Source organism: Macrotis lagotis, chromosome 7 (genome assembly GCF_037893015.1).
Source record: "Macrotis lagotis isolate mMagLag1 chromosome 7, bilby.v1.9.chrom.fasta, whole genome shotgun sequence".
NCBI classification, from domain to species: Eukaryota; Metazoa; Chordata; class Mammalia; order Peramelemorphia; family Peramelidae; genus Macrotis; species Macrotis lagotis.
The window spans coordinates 169,364,437-169,390,657 of NC_133664.1; positions in this window are offsets into that span (position 1 = coordinate 169,364,437).

The window sequence follows — 26,221 nt, forward strand, 5'->3', positions numbered from 1 at the left end:
AAGAATGAGCAGAAGCCTCACCTCAAGTAAATCATCTCAGCAGATAGGCTAAACCAGGTTGAAGTTAACTGCCAGGTCTCAGATTCATCATTGTGATGGGGCATGTCTATCCTATGCTGTGAAGACTCCTTTGGAAGAATGGGTGGATGAGAAACAATGCTTCCAATGGCCATGAAAATGACTGTACTGTACCGTAGAGCTCTTAAAACTTGGTCAGACATAGAAATGTCAAAATTATCCATCGCATACTGGGCCACCACAGGTCATCTTGACTTTTGTGTTGACATTGGACTTCAATGATTCTGGAAGAGAGAGTGAAGTTGATGACTTTATGCAACTCTGACTCATTTAAATTCAGTTCACACAAGTCAAGACATCTTCAAAAATAAAGAATGAGCAACAACAACTGCACCACATATCTTGTCAAGTTCATGCATATTAATTAAGTACCTGCTATACTCAGAAAATGATTAAGAGACTGGAGGAAAAATCAAGTAGGGAAGATCCATAGGTATGACAATAATTATAACACAAATACACTATGCTAAATGAATAAGTCACTGAAATTGTTAAATGAGTTTGTCAGATCTGTAAGTTTCACACAGAAAGATAAGAGATTTCCTGGAGAAAGTATCACTCAAATAAGGCCTAGAAGGAGGGTTAGGATTTCACCTGAGAAGGGAAAGGCATAAATTTTCCCATATAAGGAACTTTATGGGCAAAAGCATTGAAATGGAAGAAAATTAAAACACACACATTGGATAGTAAACAGAAGTATAAAATCTAGTTTCATGGTATAATGGAATCATATAAGGAGTGTGGTATGAGGTTGTTGGACAGAGATAGCTAACATATATGGTATGTGGGCAGTGATCCTATTTTGAAAGACCTTGATAGGACCTTAGGAAGCTGTATTAAGGGCAATGAGATAAATTGACAAAGTATAGAAGGCAAAACACTTGATTTTCTCTTATTTCCATATGGATTTGTAATCTCCATGATAATACAACTTCAGAAATTCTCACTGCTGGCTCTTCCTTAACATTGACTATTTTTTAGTAGGAGGTCATCTATTTTTTAGTAGGAGGTCATGTGTTTAGCCAGGAGTTATTTCTTGTAACATCTAGTAATATTATAAAAGACAATTGTCTGTTTTTTCTTAGTGTAAGACAATAGAAAGGTGAGGAAAACAATCCTTTAATTCACTAGTGGATTATAATCATCTAGCAGCCCTAGGTGCTATGATTTCCAATCCCATTCCATCCCCCTCTCTACAATCCATAATAAAATGAGATTTTTTTTCAACCAGAGAAGAGTGGGATTCCAATTTATTTTCAGTACTGCTATCCCTTGGTTCTTGGTCTATCACATAATCTGGCACAAGTGGAGAATTTGGTCTCATGTTTGGTGAGAAAGTTTCTGGATTTACAGTCAAAGGACTTGAGTTCAAATACTAGTAACACAGATTTAGTAGTTAAAAGTTATCTAGGATCAAAGATTTGGAACCTGAGTAGGAACTCCTAGGTACTTAGTCCAGCACTCTTATTTTACAAATGAAGAAATGGTTTAAGGAAATGTAGTGCTTATACTAAGATCACAGAGGCATTTAGTTGTCACAGGTAGGATTTGAATCAATTCTCTGAAACCACACCTATACTCTTTTTAGTTTTCACTGACAGCTATTTACTGCTAGTATAACTTTAGATCAGTTACTATTTCTGTGAAAGTGAAGAGATTTCATTAAGTGATCTCCTCCAGGGTCCTTTCACAACTAAAGCCTAAAGCCTATTTGAAATGCTATTAGCATTTCAAAGCACAGAATAAGATATGGTGAATTGTTACTACCAGTGTAGCAGAAGAGAGGGTGTTATAAGTAATAAATAGGAAATAAATGAAAATTATTCATCAGCCTCCAAAACCCCATCAATGAACCATTACCAGCTTCAATTAAATAACAAAAGGGTATAGGTTTTGTTAGGTACCCAGAAAAGTCATAAAAGCCTCAATAGAGTCTTCATAAATCTGAAATGAGAATAATCCACAATATAAAATACAGTAGTTATTTGCATAAATCATATGAAAATAATCCAACAAATCTCTCTGATTCATGCTTCCATAGTTATAAGGGCTAAATCTCCTGCTTGGAGATATAGAGGTACCCTTAAGGGTTACAGAAATTATTTCTAATGCTTTTAGTTCAAACTCACATTCTGTTATTCTCCCAACTGTTAAATGACAATAATGGATGCCTCAATTCAAGTTATTTAATAAATGGCAATTAGTTCTATTGTGATCTATAGTGGACAGAAATATATATTTCCTTCTAACAATTGAGGGACACTCTCCTCCATGTCACCTTGTTCCCTTGGGAAAGTGATATAAGAGTGAACATGTCCACAGGTGTTCTGGTTAACTTTCAGTTTCTTTTCACAGATACCCTTCCTTCCCTTTTGTCATTCCTTTGTTCCCTTATCTTTCCCTTTCCCAGTCCCCTCCCTTCCTTGTAGATTGTTAGATTTTTAAACCCAAGTGGGAGTGTATCTTATTCCCTCTCTGGGCTAAATCTATTGATTATGATTCACTCCACATTCACATTCTCCCTTCTTTCACTCTGTAATTATAAATCTTTGTGCCTCTTCTTGTGGTGTTATCATTCTAATATTATTAATCAGGTATCATCAATCACAATTTGATTATTTGATTGCCTGATAGGCTTATATTGTTTTGAAGAAATCATTACAAATACTTTACTTGATTGTTTGAAAACAAGATTGACTCAAATTGCATCAAATTATAATTAAAATATTTTAACTTCACCTCCTTTACAAGTATCTTTCAAATACATGCAGTCCTCCTCAGGAGCCAAAGTATCATTCAAAACCATATCATTTCTTCAACTATTTGTGCCTCTCCCCCCCCCAGGCCTATTTTCTTTCACACTTTAACTCCCCCCATCCCTACCCAGTGTACTTAAAACCTTGGTAAGTGAAGCAAGGCCTATATTATTTCCCACTTTGCCCCCCACCTTTCCACTCAGGGTATTTAAACCTTTCTTTTTTAAAATTAAATTAAATTATTTTTTTATTTACTTAAATATTGTGTTTATTTTGAGTTTTACAATTTTTCCCCTAATCTTACTTACTTCCCCCACCTGCAAAGAAAGTAATTTTCCAGTCTTTACATTATTTCCATGGTATACATTGATCCAAATTGAGTGTGATGAGAGAGAAATTATATCCTTAAGGAAGAAACATAAAGTATAAGAAATAGCAAGATCAGAAAATAAGATATCAGGTTTTTTTTCTAAGTTACAGTTAATAGTCCTTGGTCTTTGGTCAAACTCCACAGTTCTTTCCCTGGATAGAGATTGTATTCAACACTGCAGACAGCCCCAAACTGTCCCTGATTGTTGCACTGATAGAATGAGCAAGTCCATCAAAGTTGATTATCACCCCCATGTTGCTTTTAGGGTGAACAGGGTTTTTTTCTGGTTCTGCTCATCTCACTCAGCATCAGTTCATGCAAATCCCTCCAGGCTTCCCTGAATTCCCAACCCCCCTTGTTTCTAATAGAACAATAGTGTTCCATGACATACATGTACCACAGTTTGCTAAGTCATTTCCCAATTTAAGGACATTTACTTGAATTCGAATTCTTTGTCAACACAAACAGGGCTACTATGAATATTTTTGTAAAAGTGATGTTTTTACATTTTTTTATCAACTCTTCAGGGTACAGAACCAGTAGTGGAACTGATGGATGAAAGGATATGCACCTTTTTAATGCCCTTTGGACATAGTTCCAAAATGCTCTCCAGAAAGGTTGAATAAACTCACAGCTCAATGATCATTATGCTTTCTGGTCATATTGACCAGTATGAGAGGTTTGAGCTGGTACCTCAGAGAAGCTTTACCTTGCATTTCTCTAAAAAGTAATGATTTAGAGCAATTTTTCATATGACTATGGATTGCTTTGATCTCTTCATCTGTAAATTTCTTTTGAATATCCTTTGACCACTTGTCAATTGGCAAATGGCTTTTTTTAAATTGACTCAGTTGTCTGTATATTTTAGAAATGAGTCCTTTGTCAGAAACACTAGTTGCAAAGATTGTATCCCAGTTTACTACATTTATTGTGATCTTGGTTACAGTGTTGTTGTCTGTGCAAAAGCTTTCTTAATTTAACGTAATCAAAATCATTTAGTTTGTTTTTACTGATGTTCTCCATCTCTTCCTTAGTCATAAACTGGTTCCCTTTCCATAGACTGGACAGTTAAATTACTCCATGGTCTTCTAGTTTGCTTGTGGTATTGTTTTTTGTGTCTAAATCCTGTATCCATTTGAATCTTATCTTGGTATAGGGTGTGAGGTGTTGCTCTAATCTAAGTTTCTTCCATGCTCACTTCGAATTTTCCCAGCAGATTTTATCAGAGAGAAACTTTTTATCCCAATAGCTGGACTCTGGGTTTATCAAACAGCAGATTGCTGTAATCATTTCCTGCTATTTCACCAAGTCTATTCCACTGGTCCACTATTCTATTTCTTAGCCAATACAAGACAGTTTTGATGACTGATGTTTTATCATATCATTTTAGATCAGGTAGGGCTAAGCCACCTTCTTTTGTACTTTTTTTCATTGAATCCCTGGAAATTCTTGACTTTTTATTTCTCCATATGAATTTACTAACAACTTTTTCTAATTCATTAAGGAAATTTTTTGGAATTTTGATTTGGTAGGGCACTAAAAAGGTAGTTTACTTTTGGTAGAATTGTCATTTTTATAATATTGGCTGAACCTATCCATGAGCAGTTAATATTTGCCCACTTAATTAAATCTGATTTAATTTGAATGAGAAGTGTTTTGTAATTGTTTTCAAAAAGTTTTGGAGTCTGCATTGGCAAATAGTCTCCTAGGTATTTTATATTTTCTGAGTTTACTTTAAATGGGATTTCTCTTCCTAGCTCTTCCGACTGTATCTTGCTAGTTATAGATTGAAAAGTTGATGATTTGTGAGGGTTTGTTTTATATACTGTGACTTTGCTAAAATTGTTAATGGTTTCCAGGAGTTTTTTGGATGATTTCTTGGGATTCTCTTAGTTTACCATCATGTTATATGCAAAGAATGAGAGTTTTTTCTCTTACTTCTCAATTCTAATTCCTTCAATTTCTTTTTATACTCTATTTGCTGAAGCTAACATTTCTAATATGATATTGAATAGTAGTGGTGATAATGAGCATCCTTGCTTCACGCCTTATCTTAATGGGAATGACTCTAGCCTCTCCCCATTGAATATAATGCTTTTTGATGGTTTCAGATAGATACTGCTTATTATTCGAAGGAATTATCTGTTTATTCCTCTACTCTCTAGTGTTTTTAAAAGGAACGGGTGCTGTATTGTATCAAAAGCCTTTTCTGCATCTATTGATATAATATTATTTCTAATAGGTTTGTTGTTGATATAGTTAATTATACTACAGTTTTCCTAACATTGAACCAATCCTGCATTCCTGGGAAAAATCCTTCTTGGGAAAAATGTATTATCCTAGTGATAACTTGTTGTGATTATTTTGATAAGATTTTATAAAAGATTTTTGCATCTATATCCATCAGGGAGATAGGCCTATAATTTTCTTTCTCTGTTTTAACTCCTCCTGGTTTATGTATCAGCACTATGTTGGTGTCATAGAAGGAGTTGGGCAAAGTTCCATCTTCCCTTATTTTTACAAAGTATTTTTATATAATTGAAACCAATTCTTCCTTAACTGTTTGGTGCAATTGAATCCATGAGACACTGGAGATTGTTTTCTTAAGGAGTTCATTGATGGCTTGTTGAACATCTTTTTCTGAGATAGGTTTGTTTAGATATTTAATATCCTCTTCATTTAACCTAAGCAACTTATATTTTTGTAAATATTCATCCTTTTCACTTAGATTGTGAAATTTATTAGCATAGGGTTGGGTAAAATAATTCCAAATTATTATTTTAATTTCCTCCTCATTGGTGGTGAGTTCACCTTTTTCATTTAGGATACCAGTGCTTAGGTTTTCTTCTTTCTTTTTTAAATGAAATTGACAGGTGTTTATCAAGTTTATTGTTTTTTTCATAAAAGCAACTCTTGGTTTCATATTAATTCAAATAGTTTTTTTGCTTAGAATTTTATTAATTTCTCCTTTAATTTTTAGAATTTTAAATTTGTTATTTAATTGGGAATTTTGAATTTGTTCCTTCTCCGACTTTTAGGTTGATATTTAGTCCATTGATTTCCTATTTCTCTAATTTATCCATGTAAGCATTTAAAGAGTATAATATATCCCCTGACAGATGCTTTGAGTGAATCCCATAGATTTTGGTATGTTGTTTCATTATTGTCATTATCTAGGATAAAATAATTAAAACTTTCTATATTTTGTTGTTTGATCCTCTCATTCTTTAAAATAAAGTTATACAGTTTACAATTAGTTCTGAGTCTATATTTCCCTGGTCCAATATTGCATATAATTTTTATTGCATTGTGATCTGAGAAAGATGTATTCACTATTTCTGCCTTTATGCAATTTATGATTGGGTTTTTATTTCCTAGTACATGTTCAATTTTTGTTATAAGTACCTTATGCTGCAGAGAAAAAAGGTATATTCCTTTCTATCCCCATTTAGTTTCCTCCATAAATATATCATATCTAGGTTTTCAAAAAATCAATTTACCACCTTAACTTCTTTCATGTTTATTTTATAATTCAATTTATCTAAATTTGAGAGCAGGAGGTTGAGGTCTCCCACTAGTAGAGTTTTGCTATGTCTTCCTGTAGGTCTTGCAGCTTCTCCTCTAAGATTTGGATGCTATCCCATTGGGTGCATATATATTCAGCATTGAAATCACTTTATTGTCTATGGTACCTTTTATCAGGATATAGTTCCTTATCTCTTTTAATGCTATTTTTGCAACTGCTTTATCTGAGATAAGGATTGTTACCCCTGCTTTTTTCACTTCAGCTGAAGCAGAATGTATTTTTCTCCTACCTTTTACCTTTAGTCTAAATATATCTCTCTGCTTCAAGTGAGTTTCTAGCAAGGAGTATATTGTTGGATTCTGAATTTTTAATCCACTCTGCTATTCGCTTATGATTTAAGGGACAGTTTATCCAATTTACATTCAAATTTCTAATTACTAACTTTTTATTGCCTTCCATGCTATCTTCCTTCTGTTTGGATCTCTTCAATTGAGAGAAAGGACCCAATTATGCCCATATCCTTTAGGTTCCTGCTCTTCAATTATATTCTGCCCTCTAATTATCCTTAGAGAAGTAAAGTTCTAAAGAAATAGAAGTGTTGTATCTTTCCTTTTAGGGTTTTTTATACAATTTGATAGTCAACCAATATTTGTTTAAAACAGTTTTGTTTTTTGTGTCCCCTTCTTTATATATATATATATATATATATATATTTTTATGCAATACTTCAGTTGTGTATTTGGCAATTGAATTCTCTGTTCAATTCTGGTCTTTGTGTAAGGAGATTCTAGAAGACCTGTATTTCGTTGAGCATCCATCTATTTCCCTGACAGAATATGCTAACTTTTGTAGGGTAGTACATTCTGGGTTGTAATTCCAAGTTCTTTGCTTTCCTAAATATGCTATTTTAGGCCTTCCAAACGTTGAGGCTGATATGTCCTGTGTGAGTCTGTTTCTATTTCCTTTATATTTGATTGTTTTCTTTTTGCTGCTTGCAATATTTTCTCCTTTGTATGAAAGTTCTAGAATTTGGCTATTATAGGCCTTAGAGTTTTTATCCTGGGGGTCCCTTTATGAACAGGTTCTGTGGATTCTTTCAATGGTTATATTGTTATTCCATTCTATTAGATTTGGATAGTATTCACTTATAATTTCCTATATGATTCTTTTCTTGGTCCAGCTTTCTGATAATCTGATGATTCATAGATTGTCTCACCTGGATCTATTTTCAAGACCATTTGTTTTCCCTAAAGAGTAATTTACATTTTCTTCAATTTTTCTTTTCATCCTTTTTATTTTGTCTGATGGAAGGTTGTAGTCATGTAGAGTCCTTCATTTCTATTTGTTCAATTCTAATTCTTATGGTTTTATTTTCATCAATTAGCTTCTGTATTTCTTTTTCCACTTGGCTATTTTTACTTTTAACAGAGCTGACTTTGATGAATTTTTCATAATTTTCCTGCATGACTTGCATTTCATTTTGCCATTTTATTCTTCCCTATTCTTTGGTTTTTAAATTATTTTTTAAGCTCTTCAGTGAGATTTTTTTATTCGAGTCCAATTTATAGACTGTTTTGACAGTTTCCTGTGAGTTATTTTTCACTGCTTTCTTCTTCAAATGTCATCTTTGTCTGTAAAGGAGTTTTCTATAATGAGTGCTCTTCTAGCTTTTTTGCTCTTCTTTGCTGTTATTTAGCTTGGGGTACAGGGAGCATAGATCCAAGATTTATTTTTGCTGGGACTGGGGTCTGATCTCTGACTTGCTGATGGCCAAGATGTTGCCTATGCAGTCCAGGCTTTGCCTTTGCAGAGTTCTCCCCCCCCCCCCTTATATCAAGTTTCTTATTTAAGAGTGGTTTGTTCCAACCCAGTTCTGTCCTTTACCCAGGTGTTCTCAAGGTTCAGACTTTGTTTGGGACTGGAATCCTTCCTATGGCTTTGTTATCTAGCTGCTGAGACCTCTACTGTTATTAAACAGTTGGGACCTGGATTGCACTGTGGTTGAAAGTTCCCTGCTGGCTTTCCCACTCTTGTGCCTCCTGGAATTTACTTCCACTTTCCCCCCAAAGAAACAGACCTTTACTGAAGAGGTATTCTGGTTAGATTCAATGTAGTTTCATTATAGAACATACTCCTCCCTTCCACCACTTCCATGCCAAGTTGACTTCCAAATTTTGCATGGCTTATGGAAAAGGTATTTTATACTTCTCCTACTACTGGACTAAGTTGAAAAGATTGTTCCTAGGGCCCTCATTCTTTTACTGTCTGACTCTTCTTCTGGATTTCCTGGTTAGTAATTCTCCTGACCTTTCAAAGTTCACATGGTCATTGTCAATTGCAGGTTCCTTCACTTAAAACAGGAAAGAAAAAAAAAAAACAAAAAAGGAGAACCAAAGAGGCCTGTTTCACGTGCCAAATGCTAGAGGAGGATTGTCTGAAGGTTCTTTTTCTCTTACATCCTTGTCTCTTACCTGATCAGGTAAGATAGGAAAGATTTATCAATTTACCAGTTTACCCTGGATGACTAGTGCCTTTTAAAAAAAAAAATTCATCCATTTGTAAATGCATATTTCTAAATTGTATAATGTCCCTCTACCCTTCCTTCCCACCTCCCTCCCCTCAGTAGGGAACACTCAGGGTAGCATTTTACAGTCATATTTTGTTAAATATATTTATAAATTTGTAATTTTGGGCATGACAAATTAGGATTAAGAGAAAAAGATACATAAGAGAAAGTGTTCATCAGATTAGGTGGGGGTGTTTTGTTTCTGTGTGTTTTGTTTTGTTTTTCTTCCTCCAGTTGGCGATAATATAGACCATTATCAGTCTAATATAGTTGTCCTAGCTCTCTGGATTGTCAAAAGGAGGTGCTTCCATCAAGATATTCATTGCAAAATGTTGTTGATTTGTACATTATTCTCTTAACTCTACGCCCTTTGCTCAGCATCAGAACCCAAAAGACATTCCACGCTTCTCTAGAATCTGACCATTTATGGTTTCTTATTTTTTTTAGTTTTTGCAAGGCAATGGGGCTAAGTGGCTTGCCCAAGACCCCACAGCTAGGTAATTGTTAAGTGTCTTAGGCCGGATTTGAACTCAGGTACTCCTGACTCCAGGGCTGGCACTCTATCCACTGCACCACCTAGCTGCCCCGTGGTTTCTTATCGAAGAATAATATTCCATAATATTCATGTGTCATAATTTGTTTAACCATTTCCCAACTGATAGGAATCCCCTCAATTTCCAATTCTTGCCCACCACAAAAAGAATTGCTATGTATATTTTGGAACATGTAGGCCTTTTCTCATTTTCTTTACAACTTCTTCTGGATACAGTCCTAGAATTGGAATTGCTGGGTCAAAAAGTATGAAAAGTTTTATTGCTCTTTGGGTGCAGTTACATATTGTTTTCCAGAATATTTGGATTCATTCACAACTCCACCAGCAATGCATCAATGTTCCAATCCTCCCATATCCTCTCCAACATTTATCATCTTCCCTTTTTTTCATCTGGGCTAATTTAATGGGTGTGAGATAATACCCCATTATTGTTTTAATTTGCATTTCTCGACTAATGCCTTTTGAATGTATCCCAGGTCTGATTCCACAGACAAATGAAAGGGCTTTTTTTCACCATGAGCTTCTCATACTTGGGCCCGTTATAGAATATCAGTTTCTTCCAATCAACAGAGTAACAAAGTAAACTTAAATACATAGTCCAGTTCATCATATGTCAATGCATTCATATATATATATATATATATATATATATGTACATACACAAATAAATAAATATATATATATATATATATATATATATATATATACTCATGCATTCATACTAAGATACAGTGGTAGTCTGTGGCAGACAGAATACATTTTTGAAGTCACGTTGATGAATTTAAGTTCTGTCTTTGACACATTCTGACTGTCTGACACTAGTGAAGTTATTCAACTGCTCAGAAACTCAGACAACTTTCATAGACTTAGTGACAGAGATGAGGGTAGACTTATACTGGTAAGAGTTTTCTCACCTACAAGGATGAGGCTAAAAATGACAAGTCTACCTAAATACTTCTTCAGGGTCATACTAATCAAAATACCAAAAATTATTTTTATTGAACTAGAAAAATATAACAAATTTCATCTGGAGGTGCAAAATATCAATGAATTAATGAAAAAAATTACAAAGGAAGGTGTCCTAGCAATACTATATGTTGAATTATATTATAAAGTGACAATTATCAAAACTATTTGGTACTGGCTAAGAAAGAGTCATGATCAGTGGAATAGGTTAGGTACCTAAGACACAGCAGTAAATGATTGCAATTATCTACTATTTGAGAAACCCAGAGATACAATCTTTTGTCATAAAAACCACTATTTGACAAAAATCGCAGGAAAATTGGAAAATAGTAGGCATAAATCTGCATCTCATACCTTAAACATAAAATTGAAATATGTACATGATTCAGACCAAAAAGGTCATACTACAAACCATTATGGAAAACAAGGAATAGCATTACTGTAAGAAATAATTATTTTAAAGTCATTGTTTCTGATAAAGGCTTCATTTTTCAAAAAATATAGAGAACTGAGTCAAATCTATAAGAATATAAGTCATTTCCAATTGAAAAATGGTCAAAGAATATAAACAGGCATTTTCCAAAAGAAGAAATCAAGATTATCCATAGTCATCAAAATCACTAATGGTTAGAGCAGGGCTGTCCAACCTTACTTTTAAAAGTATTTATTGAAAAATAGACAACATATTTTGATTTGCTATTTTAGTGAGAGCTCTATGTTAGCTCAGCTATGTTTACTAAAGCATTTAGTAAACCCACAGGGCGCCACATAAAATTCTACTGTTGGCAGACCACATTCAGCCTGCTGACTATGTTTTGGACAGTCTTGGGTTAGAGAAATGAAATTAACACAACTATGAGATACAGCCTTGTACTTATTAATTTGGCTAATATAAGAAAATAAATTCTGGAAGAAATTTAGAAATATTGGGAAACTAATTCACTGTTGGTAGAATTGTGAACTAATTCAATCATTCTAAAGAATAATTTTGAATTATGCACAAAGGGCAATAAAACTGTGATACAGTGACAGCACTATTAGATTTATATCCCAAAGAGAACATAAAAAAAGAAAAGAATCCACAAGTTCAAAAATATTTATAGCACCTTTTTTTGTAATAGCAAAGAATTGAAAATTGAAAGAATACACATCAATTAGGGAATGGATGAACTAGTCATGGTATATGAATATCATGTAATTCTTTTATTCTATAACCTATGATGAGCAAACTGACTTCAGGGAAAAGAAAACTTGAAAAGATTTAAAGGAACTGATGCTCAATGAATGCAACAGAACCAGGAGAATATTGTACCCAGGTGCAGCAAAATTTTTGCATATTCAACTATGATAAACAGCTCTTCTCCACAATACAGTGACCAAAGGAAATTTTAAAGGACTTGTGACAGAAAATACTACCCACCTCCAGATGAAGAACTATGAGACCAAAATGAAGATTATTGTATCACTATTTTCACTTTTTAAAATTTGCTTCTTCATTTTTTCTCCATCTGGGTTTATGGGCTATCATATTATAGTGTTACTTTTTGTTCTGCTAGTCTTTACAACATGACTAATATGGAAATATGTTTAACATGATTATGCAGGTATAACATATTAGATTCCTTGGGAAGTGGGGAAGGGAAAAGAAAGGGTGAAAAATAAGAATTCAATATTTTTCAATGACAACATCAGTAACAAAAATAATTCAGAGGCTAAAAGAAACATTATTTCTTTATGGGATAATAACTCTTCAAAAGTATGAAACCTGGAGATTCATTGTATAGCCTAGAGTACAGTAAATAGATAATTTTAATCACAATATAATGAGCATTAGGGGAATAACAGGAAACCAATCAGAAAGTTAGACTGGAGCAAGATATGAAAGACAGCATATTTCAAACAATGGAGTTTACATTCCACCTTATACATAATGAAACTTCTTGATTAGGGAATAAATAAAAGGAGTAATAGGGGAAGAAAAGAAGAGGGGATAGGGTGATGGGAAGAACCATAAAGGAGAGATTTGTGTTTCTACAGTTTCAAACTTTTTACTCTTTTTTTGCTCCCCCCCCTTAATTTGTTGCTTTGCCTTCATGGAATTGAGGCTTTTCAATTTGTGACTCCTTTGAGATTTTAAATCTAGAAATGATGTTTTTCCTTCATTCTGGAATAAGAGCATAACTTCAGGAAAGTGATGTCATGATAAGCACCGAACTGTATTTAAAAAGGGGGGGGGGTACTAAAACACCAGTCTCACTTTTTCTTTCAAAGTCATCTGGGTCCAGTGATCAGATATAGATCGGCATGACTGGAGATGAATCTGGATGTGAAGCAGTCAGGGTTAAGTGACTTGCCCAAGATCACACAGCTACTATATGTCAAATATCTGAGGCCAGATTCATTCTGTCCTTCTGACTCCAAAGCCAGTGTTCCCTCTGCCACCTAAATACCATACATTTTAATCTGTGTCTTATCTTATTGGGTAAAAAATGTTAGTCATACTGTTTGGTCTTTAAGCTATTTTTATTTTGTCAAGTTCCAGAATTCTCTTATCTTCATTTTATATAATATTTTAATCAAAATGATTGAACATAAAATATACTTATTAAAAACAAAACAAAACCCAAACAAAAACCCTTTATCCTTCTAATTTCTTTCCATCTCTAGGCACCAAGATCATTCCTCTCTGTACATTATATGTGTGAAATGATGCTGCTGCATATTTTTACACCTAGTTGATTACTTAACCATCTGTTCCTTCTGACAATGCAAGATAATAAAAGGGGGCAGAGTAGGCATCATTAGAAACTTTGAAAAATGAAATCTCAGTGGCAATATTTTTATTTCCCCTTCATATTTGAGTGATAGCCCATAAATCCAGATGCAGATTTTCAGTCGAATACATGTGTAATTGTATTGCCTGAAGGAGAGAAATAAGAATTCTTTCTAAAGGAATAATGGAAATGTAAAATTCCATTTCTCCATGGGATGGATCTTGAAACAATTACTAAAGGGAAGTGCTGGGAAGGAAGATATAGCAGGCAAAGAAGATTCACTTCTTTAGGTAAAATTCAGTGCCTCATGTTTTTAAAATTTCATATTTATTTTAACTCTCTTCAACTTTAGAAAGACTATTTTTCAAATGTTTTCATGAAAAATCCAGAGTTATTCCTAACAGCAATTTCCACATGTAAAATTCTCAAGTTCTTTTTTTTCCCCTCAGAGTTCCAAAATAAAGTATACTAATATTAAGATTCTCCTTTCCTCTCCAATGAATCTGACCTTCTCCAATGACTGATATATTCATTGATATTTATAGTGTTATTGCAGCTATTGAATAATGTTAAGGGAGATGAGTTCACCCCATTCCTGCAACCTACCCAGTCTGAATAAGACACAAAGATCTAGTCTAGGTCTGCTCCTCTATGTAGTAACTTTTGTATTCTTGCTATTTATTTCAAATCATCTCAAACTTAGTAGAATGGTTGCAGATTTTCCATAAGTCCCTCATAACTTTGCCACTGATGATTTACTTCACCTTTCATTCCTTAAGTTTTCAACATGGTCTAGGACCTATTTTTTAGCCAATTTTTTTCCCAACTCTGGGACCTTATTGTACACAGATCTATATGGCTCCTTTCTGTACATGGTACTCTGGATTTATGGCTGCATTACACCATAAGTTTCTGAGCATGTTTGTTCATGGAAGGATCACTACGTAAGTTTTCCTTTAATAAGAATTTATTAAGCACTTAGTGTGACATATACTACATTTGGTAATGTCATATAAAACAAAAATAAAGTAATTCTAACACTTAAAACATTTTTATTGGTGGGGGAAACATGTTCTTAGATAAAGAGACATATGCAAGAATTGTTTTATAAAATCAAAAATCAGTTTTCATTGGCACTATGTCATACCATGCCAAATTCTGTACTGAGTTCTGGAATACAAAGAAAGCAAAACTATCAATGAGATGGTATTGTCATAAGGCAGATAACAGGGCGACAACCATGTACAAAGAAGTTATATATAATATAATAAATAGGAGATCGTTACAGAGAAAATGCATTGAAATTAAGGGTGGCAGTAATAGGGAAATAGGATTTGAAGAAAGCCTGAAAATAGAGATGAGGAGGGAGAGAATTCTAGGTGTGGGAAGATAGCTAAGGAAAATGTATGAAACTGAGAGTTGGATTGTTTATTTTTTATTATATAAATATATTATTTGTTTTCCAATTACATACAATAGCAATTTCTACCAATCATATTAAAAGGTTTTGAATTTTACAATTTCCCCCCCTCCCCCAACGGAGAACAATCTGATAATATTTAAATTGTGTCCACACTATGCATTGATCAAAATTAAATGTGTTGAGAGAAAAAAAAAACATATCCCTGAAGAAGAAATAAAATACTAGAGACTGCAAAATTATGTATTACATAAGACAGTTTTTAAAAAAAATTTAAGATAATAATATTTGGTATTTATTTAAACTCCACAATTCATTTTCTGGTTACAGATGGTATTCTCCATTGTAGATAACCTAAAGTTGTCCCTTTTTATTGCACTGATGGAGTGAACAAGCCCAGTAAGGTTGATCATCACCCCATGTTGCTGTTAGGGTGTATGTACAATGTTTTTTTTTTTAATTCTGCTCATCTCAGTGAGCATCAATTCATCCAAGTTTGTCAAAGCTTCTCTGAAATCCCAGTCCTCCTGATTTCTAATAGACCAATAGTATTCCATCACATACATATACCACAGATTGTTTAGCCATTCCCTTACTAATGGATATCCCCTCGATTTCCAATTATTTTCCCCTACAAAAAAGAGCTGCTATGTATATTTTTGTACATGTGGGATTTTACCCTTTTTTTGTTACCTCTTCAAGGGTATAGACTCAATAGTGATAATGTGGAATCAAAGGGTATGTTCATTTTTATTGCTCTTTGGGCATAATTGTAAATTGTTCTCCAGAAAGGTTATAGGAGTTCCTCCAACAAAGCATTAGTGTCCTACATTTCCCATATCCCTTCCAACCCTGATCATCATCCTTTCTGATCATAATTGATCAATCTGAGAGGTGAGAGATGGTACCTCAAAAAAACTTTAATTTGTATTTCTCTAATCAGTAATGACTTAGAGCAATTTTTCTGATGACTATAGAGAGTGTTGATTTCATTGTTTGCAAATTGTCTTTACATATGCTTTGACCATTTTTCAATTGGGGAATGACTTATTTTTTAATAATTTTGAGTCAGTTCCCTACATATTTTAGAAATGATAACTTTATAAGAAACAGTAGTTGTAAAAATTGTTTCCCATATTACTACATTTCTTTTAATCTAGGTTAGAGTGGATTTGTTTGTGCAAAAGCTATTTAATTTAATGTAATCAAAAGTTTAAAATTTGTTTTTGATGATGTTCTCTCTCTTTTCCTTGCTCATAAATTGTTTACCTTTCCATAGATCTGAGAAATAAACTATGCCTTTTTCTCCTAGTTGGCTGATACTATTATCTTTTTTGTCTAAATTATGTAACCATTTTAATTTTATCTTGGTATAAGGTGTGAAATGTTTGTCTAATCCAAGTTTCTGTCAATTTTCACAGAAGTTTTTTTAATTGAAGAGTCGGTTCCCATCACAGAAGCTGGACTTTTGGGGTTTAACAAACTGCAGATTACTATAATCATCACCAGATGTACCTTTTTTCACTTAGTCTATTCCGCTAATCCACCAGTCTATTTCTTAGCCAGTACCATACAGTTTTGATATCTGATATTTTATAATATAATTTTAGATCTGGTAAAGCTAAGCCACCTTCTTTCGCATTTTTTGCAATTAAATCCCTTGATATTATTGACATTTTGTTTCTTCATAGGAATTTAGTTACATTTTTTTCTAGCTCAGTAATTTCTTTGAAGTTTGATTGGTATGGCACTAAATAAGTAGTTTAATTTAGGTAAAATTGTCATTATTATTATTATTATTAATTTGGCCTATCCATGAGGAGTTGATATTTACCCAGTTATTTAGATCTGATTTTATTTCTGTAAAAAAAGTGTTTTATAATTTTTTTCATAGAATTTCTGAGTCTGTCTTGACAGGTAGACACCCAAGTATTTTATGTTGTCTGTTGTATCTTGCTAGTAATATATAGAAATGCTGAGCATTATGTAGGTTTATTTTCTATCCTGAAACTTTTATAAAGTTGCTAATTGTTTCCAGTAGTGTTTTAAGATGATTTAAAATTTTTATTTATTTATTTTTATATTTTAATTCCCCTTAATCTCACTTCTCTCCCTCTCACCCCCATAGAAGGCAGTCTGTTAGTCTTTACATTATTCACATGCTACACATTGATCTAAATTGAATGTGTTGAAAGAGAAATCATATCCATAAGGAAAAATAAAATAAAATATAAGAGATAGCAAAATTACATAAGATAATGGTTTTTTCTTTTAAATTAAAGTAATAGTCTTTGGTGTTTGTTCAAACTGCACAATTCTTTTTGTGGATATAGATGGCATTCTCCATCACAGATAACTATTGTCCAAAATTGTTGCACTTATGAGATGAGGAAATGCTATAAGATTGTTCATCAGTCCCATGTTGCTGTTATGGTATACATTGTTCTGGTTCTGCTCATCTCACTCAGCATCAATTCATGCCCATCCCTCAAGACTTCTCTGAATTCACATCCCTCCTGGTTTCTAATAAAATGATGTACATATACCAGAATTTATTCAGCCATTCCCCAATTGATGGACATTCACTCAACATCCAGTTCTATCTCACCACAAGCAGAGCTGCTGTGAATATTTTTTTTTTTAGGTTTTTAGCAAGGCAATGGTGTTAAGTGGCTTTCCCAAGTCCACACAGCTAGGCAATTATTGAGTATCTGAGGCCAGATTTGAATTCAGGTACTCCTGACTCCAGGGCCTTTGCTCTATCCACTGCGACACCTAGTCAACCCCTCTATGAATATTTTTGTAGAAGTGATTTTTTTTACCCGTTTTCATGCTCTCTTCAGGGTATGGAATAGTTGATTTATTGCTGTATCAAAGGGTATACATATTTTTGATGCCTTTTGGCTTAATTCCAAATTACTTTCCAGAAAGGCTGAATGAGTTCACAGCTCCAGCAACAATGCATTAGTGTCCCAGATTTCCCACATCCCTTCCAACATTGTTCATTGTCCTTTCTGGTCATATTGGCCAGTCTGAGACATGTTAGTTGGTACCCGAGAGATACTTTACTTTGCATTTCTCCAAAAAGTAATGATTTAGAGCAATGTTTCATGTGACTATTGATGACTTTGATTTCCTGATCTGCAAATTGCCTCCACATATACTTTGACCATTTGTCATTTGGGGTATGCCTTATTTTTTTTAATAAACTTGACTTAGTTTCTATATTTTTATAAATGGGTGTTATGTCAAAATACTAGTTGTAAAAATTGTTTCCCAGTTTACTTCAATTTTTTTGATCTTGGGTACAGTGGCTTTGTCTGTACAAAAGCTTTTTAATTTTAATGTAATCAGAATTATCTAGTCTGTTTTGAATGATGTTCTCTATCACTTCCTTGCTCATAAACTGCTTCCCTTTCCATAGATCTTATAGGTAAACTATTCTTTCATCTCCTAGTTTGCTTATAGTATTGTTTTATGTCTAAATCCTATATCCATTTTGATCTTATCTTGGTATGGGGTATGAAGTTTTGGTTTAATCCAAGTTCCTGTCATACTAACTTCCATTTTCTCCAACAGTTTTTTTATTGAAGAGATAGTGTTTATCCCCCAAAGCTGGACTCTTTGGGTTTATCAAGCAGCAGTTTACTATAATCATTTTCTGCTTTAGAACCTAGTCTATTCCACTCATCCACCACTCTATTTCTTAGCCAATACCAGACACATTTGATGACTTAAGCTTTATAATATACTTTTTGATCTGGTAAGGCTAAACCACCTTCTTTTGTCCCCTTTTTCATTAAATTTCTGGGAATTATTGACTTTTTATTTATCCATATGAAATACAATTGTTTTCTAACTTATTAAAGCAATTTTTTTGGAATTTGTATTGGTAGGGCACTAAATAAGTAGTTTAATTTAGGTAGAATTGTCATTTTTATTTTATTACCTTGGCCTATCCATGAGCAATTGATATTTGCCCATGTTTTAAATTTGATTTTATTTGTGAGGGAAGTGCTTTGTAGTTGTTTTTATAGAATTTCTGTGTCTGTCTTGGGTGGTAGACTCTCAAGTATTTGTATTGTCTGAAGTTTTTTTGAATGTGATTTTTCTTTCTAGCTCTTCCTGCTGTATCTTCCTTGAAGTATTAAATAGAAATGCCGAGGGTTTTACATTTTATCCTGTGATTTTCCTAAAGTTGGTAATTGTTTCTAATAGTTTGTAAGATGCTTGTTTAGCATTCTCTAGGTATAGTATCATGTAATCTGCAAAGAATGAGAGTTTTGTTTCTTTCTTCCCAATTTTAATTCCTTCAGTTTCTTTTTCTTCTCTTATTGCTGAAGCTAATATTTGTAACCCAGTAATGAATATTAGTGGTGATCACAGGTAGCCTTGTTTCACCCCTGATCATATTGGGAATGCCTCTAGCTTATCCCCATTGAATTTAATGTTTGTTGATTGTTTCAGATAGATACTGCTTATTATTCTAAGGAACAACCCATTCATTTCTATGCTCTCAAGTGTTTTCAGTAGGAATGGGTGCTGTATTTTGTCAAAGACTTTTTCAGCATCTATTGATATAATCATATGATATCTGGTATGTTTTTTATTGATATAGTTAGTTAAACTAACAGTTTCCTTATATTGAACCAACCTTCCATGCCTGGGATAAATCATGCTTGGTCATAGTGTATTATAGTAGTGATAACTTGTTGTAATCATTTTGCTAAGATTTTATTTAAGATTTTTGCATCTATATTTATTAGGGAGCTATGTCTATAATTTTCTTTCTCTGTTTTAACTTTCCCTGGTTTAGGTATTAGGACCATATTGGTATCAGAGAAAGACTTATGCCAAGTTCTGTCCTCAACTATTTTGCCAAAGGGTTTATGTAGAATTGGTACCAATTGTTCCTTAAATGTTTGAAAGCATTCACTTGTGAATCCATCTGGTCCTGGAGATTTTTTTTCTTATGAAGTTCAATGATGGATTGTTGAATTTTTTTTTCTGAGGTAGCTTTATTTAAGTATTTAATTTCCTCTTCATTTAATCAATGGAGCTTATATTTTTGTAAATATTCATTCATTTCACTTTGATTATCAACTTTATTAGCATAGAGTTGGCCAAAATAATTCCACATTGTTACTTTAGTTTCCTCCCCATTGGTGATGAGTTCACTTTTTTCATATATGATACTGGTAAATTGGTTTTCTACTTTCTATTTTTAAATCAAATTAACCAGAGGTTTATCAATTTTTTTTTGTTTTTCCACTAAAACCAACTCTTGGTTTCATTTATTAATTCAATAGGTTTCTTGCTTTCAGTTGTATTAAGTTCTCCTTTAATTTTTAGAATTTCTAATTTGGAGGGGGGTGGAGCCAAGATGGTGGCATTTCCTTGGAGATCCTTCCTCCCAGACCTCCAAAACCGAACAAATTATGACTCTAGTTAAAATTTGGAGAGCCATAAACCACAGAAAGACTACATGATACATTTTCCCAGTCCAAGATAACTTAGAGGTTCCATGGGAAATGTTTCACCAGGACTGGGGGATGGGGGGGAAAAAAAAGCCAAATCTGCATTGCAGCACAGCACAACCCAGCCCAGTCTGAGATCATGGACAACAGCTTGAAGGGGCAGTGAGAGAACTCTACTACACCTGAATGAGTTTGGAGTGAGCAGTGGCCACAGAATCTGCAATGAGAATCTTGAGAAAGCAGTCTGTACCCCCAGAGACTGTAGGAGAACAGGGAAGACTGCAGAGATTTCTCTGTTCTCCCTTGGGGTAGGACTCTGCTGCTAGCCTATACTCAGATCCAGGTTGCAGTTTGGGCTTCCATACTAAGTAGCCAGGCTAGATCACTCCTTATAACTCCAGGGCAGAAGGAAGTATGGGTCCATCTACATATCAAAGCACAGGCTAGAGCGCATAATACCTTGAAGGAATAAAGGTTCCAGTGGGATGCCCCCCCCAAAAAAATATCAAAAGCCTTGGAAGTAAGGCTAGGGCTGAAGAACTGAGTAAACAACAGAAAAAGAAGCATCTAACCATAGAGAATTACTTTAGTCCCATGGAAGATCAAAACACATACTTAGATGACAACAAAATCAAAGCTTCCATATCCAAAACCTCCAAGAGAAATAGAAAATGGGCTCAGGCTATGGATGAGTTCATAAAAGACTTTGAAAAGCAATTGGGAGGAGAAATGAGAGTAATACAGAAAAATCAACCAAATCAACAGCTTAGTGAAAGACCTACAGAAAAAAAATACTGAAGAAAGTAATATGTTAAAAAGTAGTTTAGGCCTAATGGAAAAAGCAAAATAAAAGGCAAATGAGAAGAATGCCTTAAAAAGAAGAATTGGCCATCTGGAAAAGGAGATAAAAAAGCTCTCTGAAGAAAATAACTCCTTAAAATACAGAATGAAACTAAAGGAGGATGATGACTTTTCAAGAAACAAGGAAGAAATAAAAATCTTCCCCAAAAAAGTCAAAAATTAGAAGAAAATGTGAAATATCTCATTGGAAAAACAACTGACAACAAAAACAGATCCATTAAAACATTATTGGGCTATCTGAAAATCACAAACAGGAAAAGAGCCTAGACTTCATTTTTCAAGAAATAATACAGCAAAATTGACCTGAGATCCTAGAAGTGGAGGGTAAAATAGGAATCGAGAGAATTCTCCAATCACCTCCTGAAAGAGATCTGAAAATATAAACTTCCAGGAATATTATAGTCAAATTTCAAAACTCAGAAATCAAAGAGACAATTCTAAAAGCTGCCAGAAACAATTCAACTACTGAGGCTCCATAATCAGGATTACACAGGATCTGGCAGCATCTACGTTAAGGGCTTGTAGAGATTGGAATATGATATTTGGGAAGGCAAATGATCTTGGTTTACAAACAAGAATCAACTACCCAGCAAAACTGAACATCCTCTTTCAGGGGAAAAGGTAGACTTTCAATTGAAACAGGGAACTTTCAGACTTTACTATTGAAACAACCAGAATTGAACAGAAAGTTTGATCTCCAAGTACAGGACTCTGGTGAACCATAGAGGGGGTAAAAGAGAAGGACTAACTATGAAGAACATAATGATATTGAACTATTTGTATTCCTTCATGGCAAGAAGATTTTGATAACTCAAATGAACTTTCTCATTTATAAAAGCTGTTCGAAGGAGCATATATAGACAGGGCATAGGAAGGAGCAGAATATAATGGTATGATGTGGTAAAAGGATGGAATCAATGGGCAATGGTTGAAAGTACTGGGAGGAAGGAAAAGGAGATGAAGAAGAAGCTAAGAAATTTCACAAAAGAGTCAAGAAAAAGCTTTTTAAATGGAGTGGAGGTGAGGAAGGCAAGGGGAATAAGTGAGTCTTCATTCTCATTAAAAATGGTTCAGAGAGAAAAGAACATGCACACTTATTAGGGTGAGGAAATCAATCTTTCCCTGGAGAAGGAAAGGAAGAAAGTGAAGGGATGAAGGGGAATGGGGGAGGGAAGGGGGGAAATAGGTGATAGAAGAGAGGGAAGATTCAGGGAGAGGGTACTCAGATTCAACACACTTTTCGATAGGGCCAGGATGAAAGGAGAGAGAGAAAATAGAATAAATGAGATTGGGGAGGAAAAGAGTGGAGGTACAGCTAGTAATAGCAACTGTGGAAAAAATATTGATGCAACTTCTCTGGGGGACTTATGATAAAGAAAGCAACTCACCCCAGAGGCAGAGCCATTGGAATCTGAACATAGTCTGAAATATATTGTTTTCTCTCTCTTTATTCTTGAGGTTTCTCATTTTCTTGGGGGAGGTGTTATGTTTACTCTTATAATACATTCAATTTCCATCAATGTATAGCATGGAAAAAAGCATGTAAAGACTATCAGACAGACTTCTGTGGGACAGGGAGGGAAGGAATGGTGGGGGAAAAATTGGAAAATTCAAAACCTTACAAAAATTATAGGTAGACACTATTATTGTATATAATTGGAAAACATATACAATGTTAAAAAAAGAAAAGAAAAAAATAAATAAATTATTAAAAAAGGATATTCTAATTTGCTATTAAATTATAATAAAACAATTTAAATTTGTTCTTTGTTTAATTTTAGTGGCATATTCATTTCTTTTATTGCTTCTTTTTCCAATTTATTCATGTAAGAATTTTAATATATAATATAGCCCCTGACAACTGCCTTGGCTGTATCCCATAAGTTTTGGTGTGTCATCTCATTATTGTCATTATACAGGAAGAAATCATTATTTCTCTAATTTATTGTTTGAACCACTCATTTAAAATGAGGTTATGTAGTTTCTACTTATTTTTAGGTGTATCTCTCTCTGTCCCAGTATTACATATGATTCTTATTCCATTATTATCTGAGATGGATGTAGTCACTATTTTTGCCTTTCTGCATTTATCATGTTTTTATGACCTAGTACATGGTCAATTTTTGTGTAAGTGACATATACTGCAGAAAAAAATATATTCCTTCCTACCTCCATTCAACTATCTCCAAAAGTCCACCATGACTATGTTTTCTAACTTTCTATTTACCTCCTTAACTTCCTTCTTGTTTATTTTATGGTTAGACTTATCTAAATCAGAGTGAGAGGAGGAGGTCTCCCACCAGTAGAGTTTGGCTGTCTCTATCTTTCTGTAACTCATTCAACTTCTCCTCCAAAAAATTGGATGCTATACCACTTGGTGCATAAATATTTAGTATTGAAATTTTTTTTATAGTCCGTGGTACCATTTAGGAGAATATAGTTTCCCTCCTTATCTCTTAATGAGATATACTTTTGCAATTACTTTGTCTGAAATAAGGATTGCTACCCCTGCCTTATTTTATTCCCTTCTGTTGAAGCAAAATATATTCTCCTTCAACCTTTTACTTTCACGCTTTATGTATCTCTTTGCTTCAAATGAGTTTCTTGTAATTGTAGCATATTGTAGCATTCTTTTTTTTAATCCAGTTTGCTATTTGTTTACCTTTTATAGGAGAGTTCATGCTATTCACATTCAAAGTTATAATTACTAACTCTTTATTGCCCTCCATGCTATCTTCCCTCTGTTTATTTTTCCCCATTTTCCTTTTTTCCCATATTTCTCAGTATTTTTTTGCTTAATATCAATGTCAAAATATTAATATTTATGAAATTGAAGCTTTTGTATCCAAAACATCCAAGAGAAATAGAAAATGGGCTTAGGCTACAGATGAGTGCAAAAAAGACTTTGAAAAGAATGTAAGGAGGTGGAGGAAAAACTGGGAGGAGAAATGAAAGCAATGAAGATAAATCATGAAAACTAAGCCAGCAGCTTGGTGAATGAAATATATAAAAATACTGAAGAAAATAATGTGGTAAAAACAAGTTTAGGGCAAATGGAAAAAGCAAAAGAAAAGGCAAATAAATGAGAAGAATGCCTAAAAGAGTAGAATTGGCCAGCTGGAAAAGGAGATTAAAAAGTTCTCTGAAGAAGGTAACTCCTGGAAATGTAGAATGGAACTAAAGGAAGTTGATGACTTTGAAAGAAATCAGGAAGAAATAAATCTATTCCAAAAAAACACCAAAAATTAGAAGAAAATGTGAAATATCTCAATGGAAAAACAACTGACCTTGAAAGCAGATCCAAGAGAGATAATTTTAAAACTATTGGTTTACCTAAAAGCCATAATCAGAGAAAAGAGCTTAGACTTCATTTTCCAATAAATAATACAGCAAAATTGCCTTGAGAACCTAGAAGTAGAGGGTAAAATAGGAATTGAGTGAATTCACCAATCACCTCCTGAAAGAGAAACCAAAAGAAAAACTTCCCAAAATCTGAACCAGTAGAGAAAATACTAAAAGCTGCCAGAAAGAAACAATTCAACTACCATGGTTCTGTAATACACAGGATTTGGCAGCATCTGCATTAAGTGCCAATAGGGCTTAGAATATGATTTTATGGAAAACAAAATATCTTGGTTTACAACTGAAAATCAACTACCCAGGAAAACTGAACATTCTCTTTCAAGGAAAAAGGTGGACTTTCAATGAAACAGGGGACTTTCCAACTTTCCTACTGAAACAACCAGAACTGAACAGGAAGTTTGATCTCCAAATAAGCAGGTAAACCATAGAAAGGGCAGATGAGAAGACCTAAATATCAGGAAAATAATGATGATGAACTGTTTGTATACCTGCATGGGAAGAAGATACTGATAACTCATATGAACTTTCTCATTTATAAGAGCAGTTAGAAGGAGCACATTTAGACAAGGCACAAGAAGGAGTTGAATAGAATGGGATAATATAGTTAAAAAATGGAGACCATAGGTGATAAAGGAAAGTATTGGGAGGAAGAGAAAGGAGAGGAGGAAGAAGGGGTTAAGATATTTCACATAAGAGTCAAGAAAAAGCTTTTTTCAATGCAGTGGTACATGGGAAGGTGAGGGGGCATGAGCGAGTCTTCGTTCTCATAAGAAATGGCTCAGAGAGACACTTACAGTCAAAAAGGCAGGGAAAAGGCAAGCACTGTGCTAAAGTCTCCTGGTTTCCCCTCAAAAATAAAATGAATGAAACTCTTAACAGAAATTCAATCGACAAAACCCAGAAAGAGAACCAAAAGGTCTGTTTCAAGAGACTGTGGGTGAACCAGGAGCAGAGAGCAGAGAGTCAGCATGAGACAGGATGAAGCCAGAGGACCAGCCTTAGCCATGGAGGCTTTGGTGAGTGGTGGGTTGGAGGACCAATTTTCACCAGGGAATCTTTGGCTGGGGGAGTGTAGGTCTGGTGATTCCTAGCTGGTCTGGAGGGCAAATCCCAGCACAGAGAGTTGTAGAGCATGACTAAACATTGATCCTGTAGGCTCAGGGGCTCTGAACCCCATGCTTTAAGCAGAATCCTCTTCCCAGAATAAACAGTAACAGACTCCCCCCCATCACCCCCCCAGCTCAGGTATGGGCAGCAGAGTTTCCCCAGCTGAAAGGATGTTTAACTACCTCCCCCAGGGACCAGCCCAGCCCACATTGTTCAAGGAAATTCAGAACCTGCTGCCACCTGTCACCCTGTCAAAGCCTAGGGACATAGCCTGAAGAACTTCAGGAAAAGCAACCAGCATCCACTACTGGCCAGACCACTTGAACTTACTAAGCCAAGTGAACAAAATCTCTAGCATTTTCAAAAGAAAACCTCTGTGAGCAAGGATATCCCTCAACACAAGA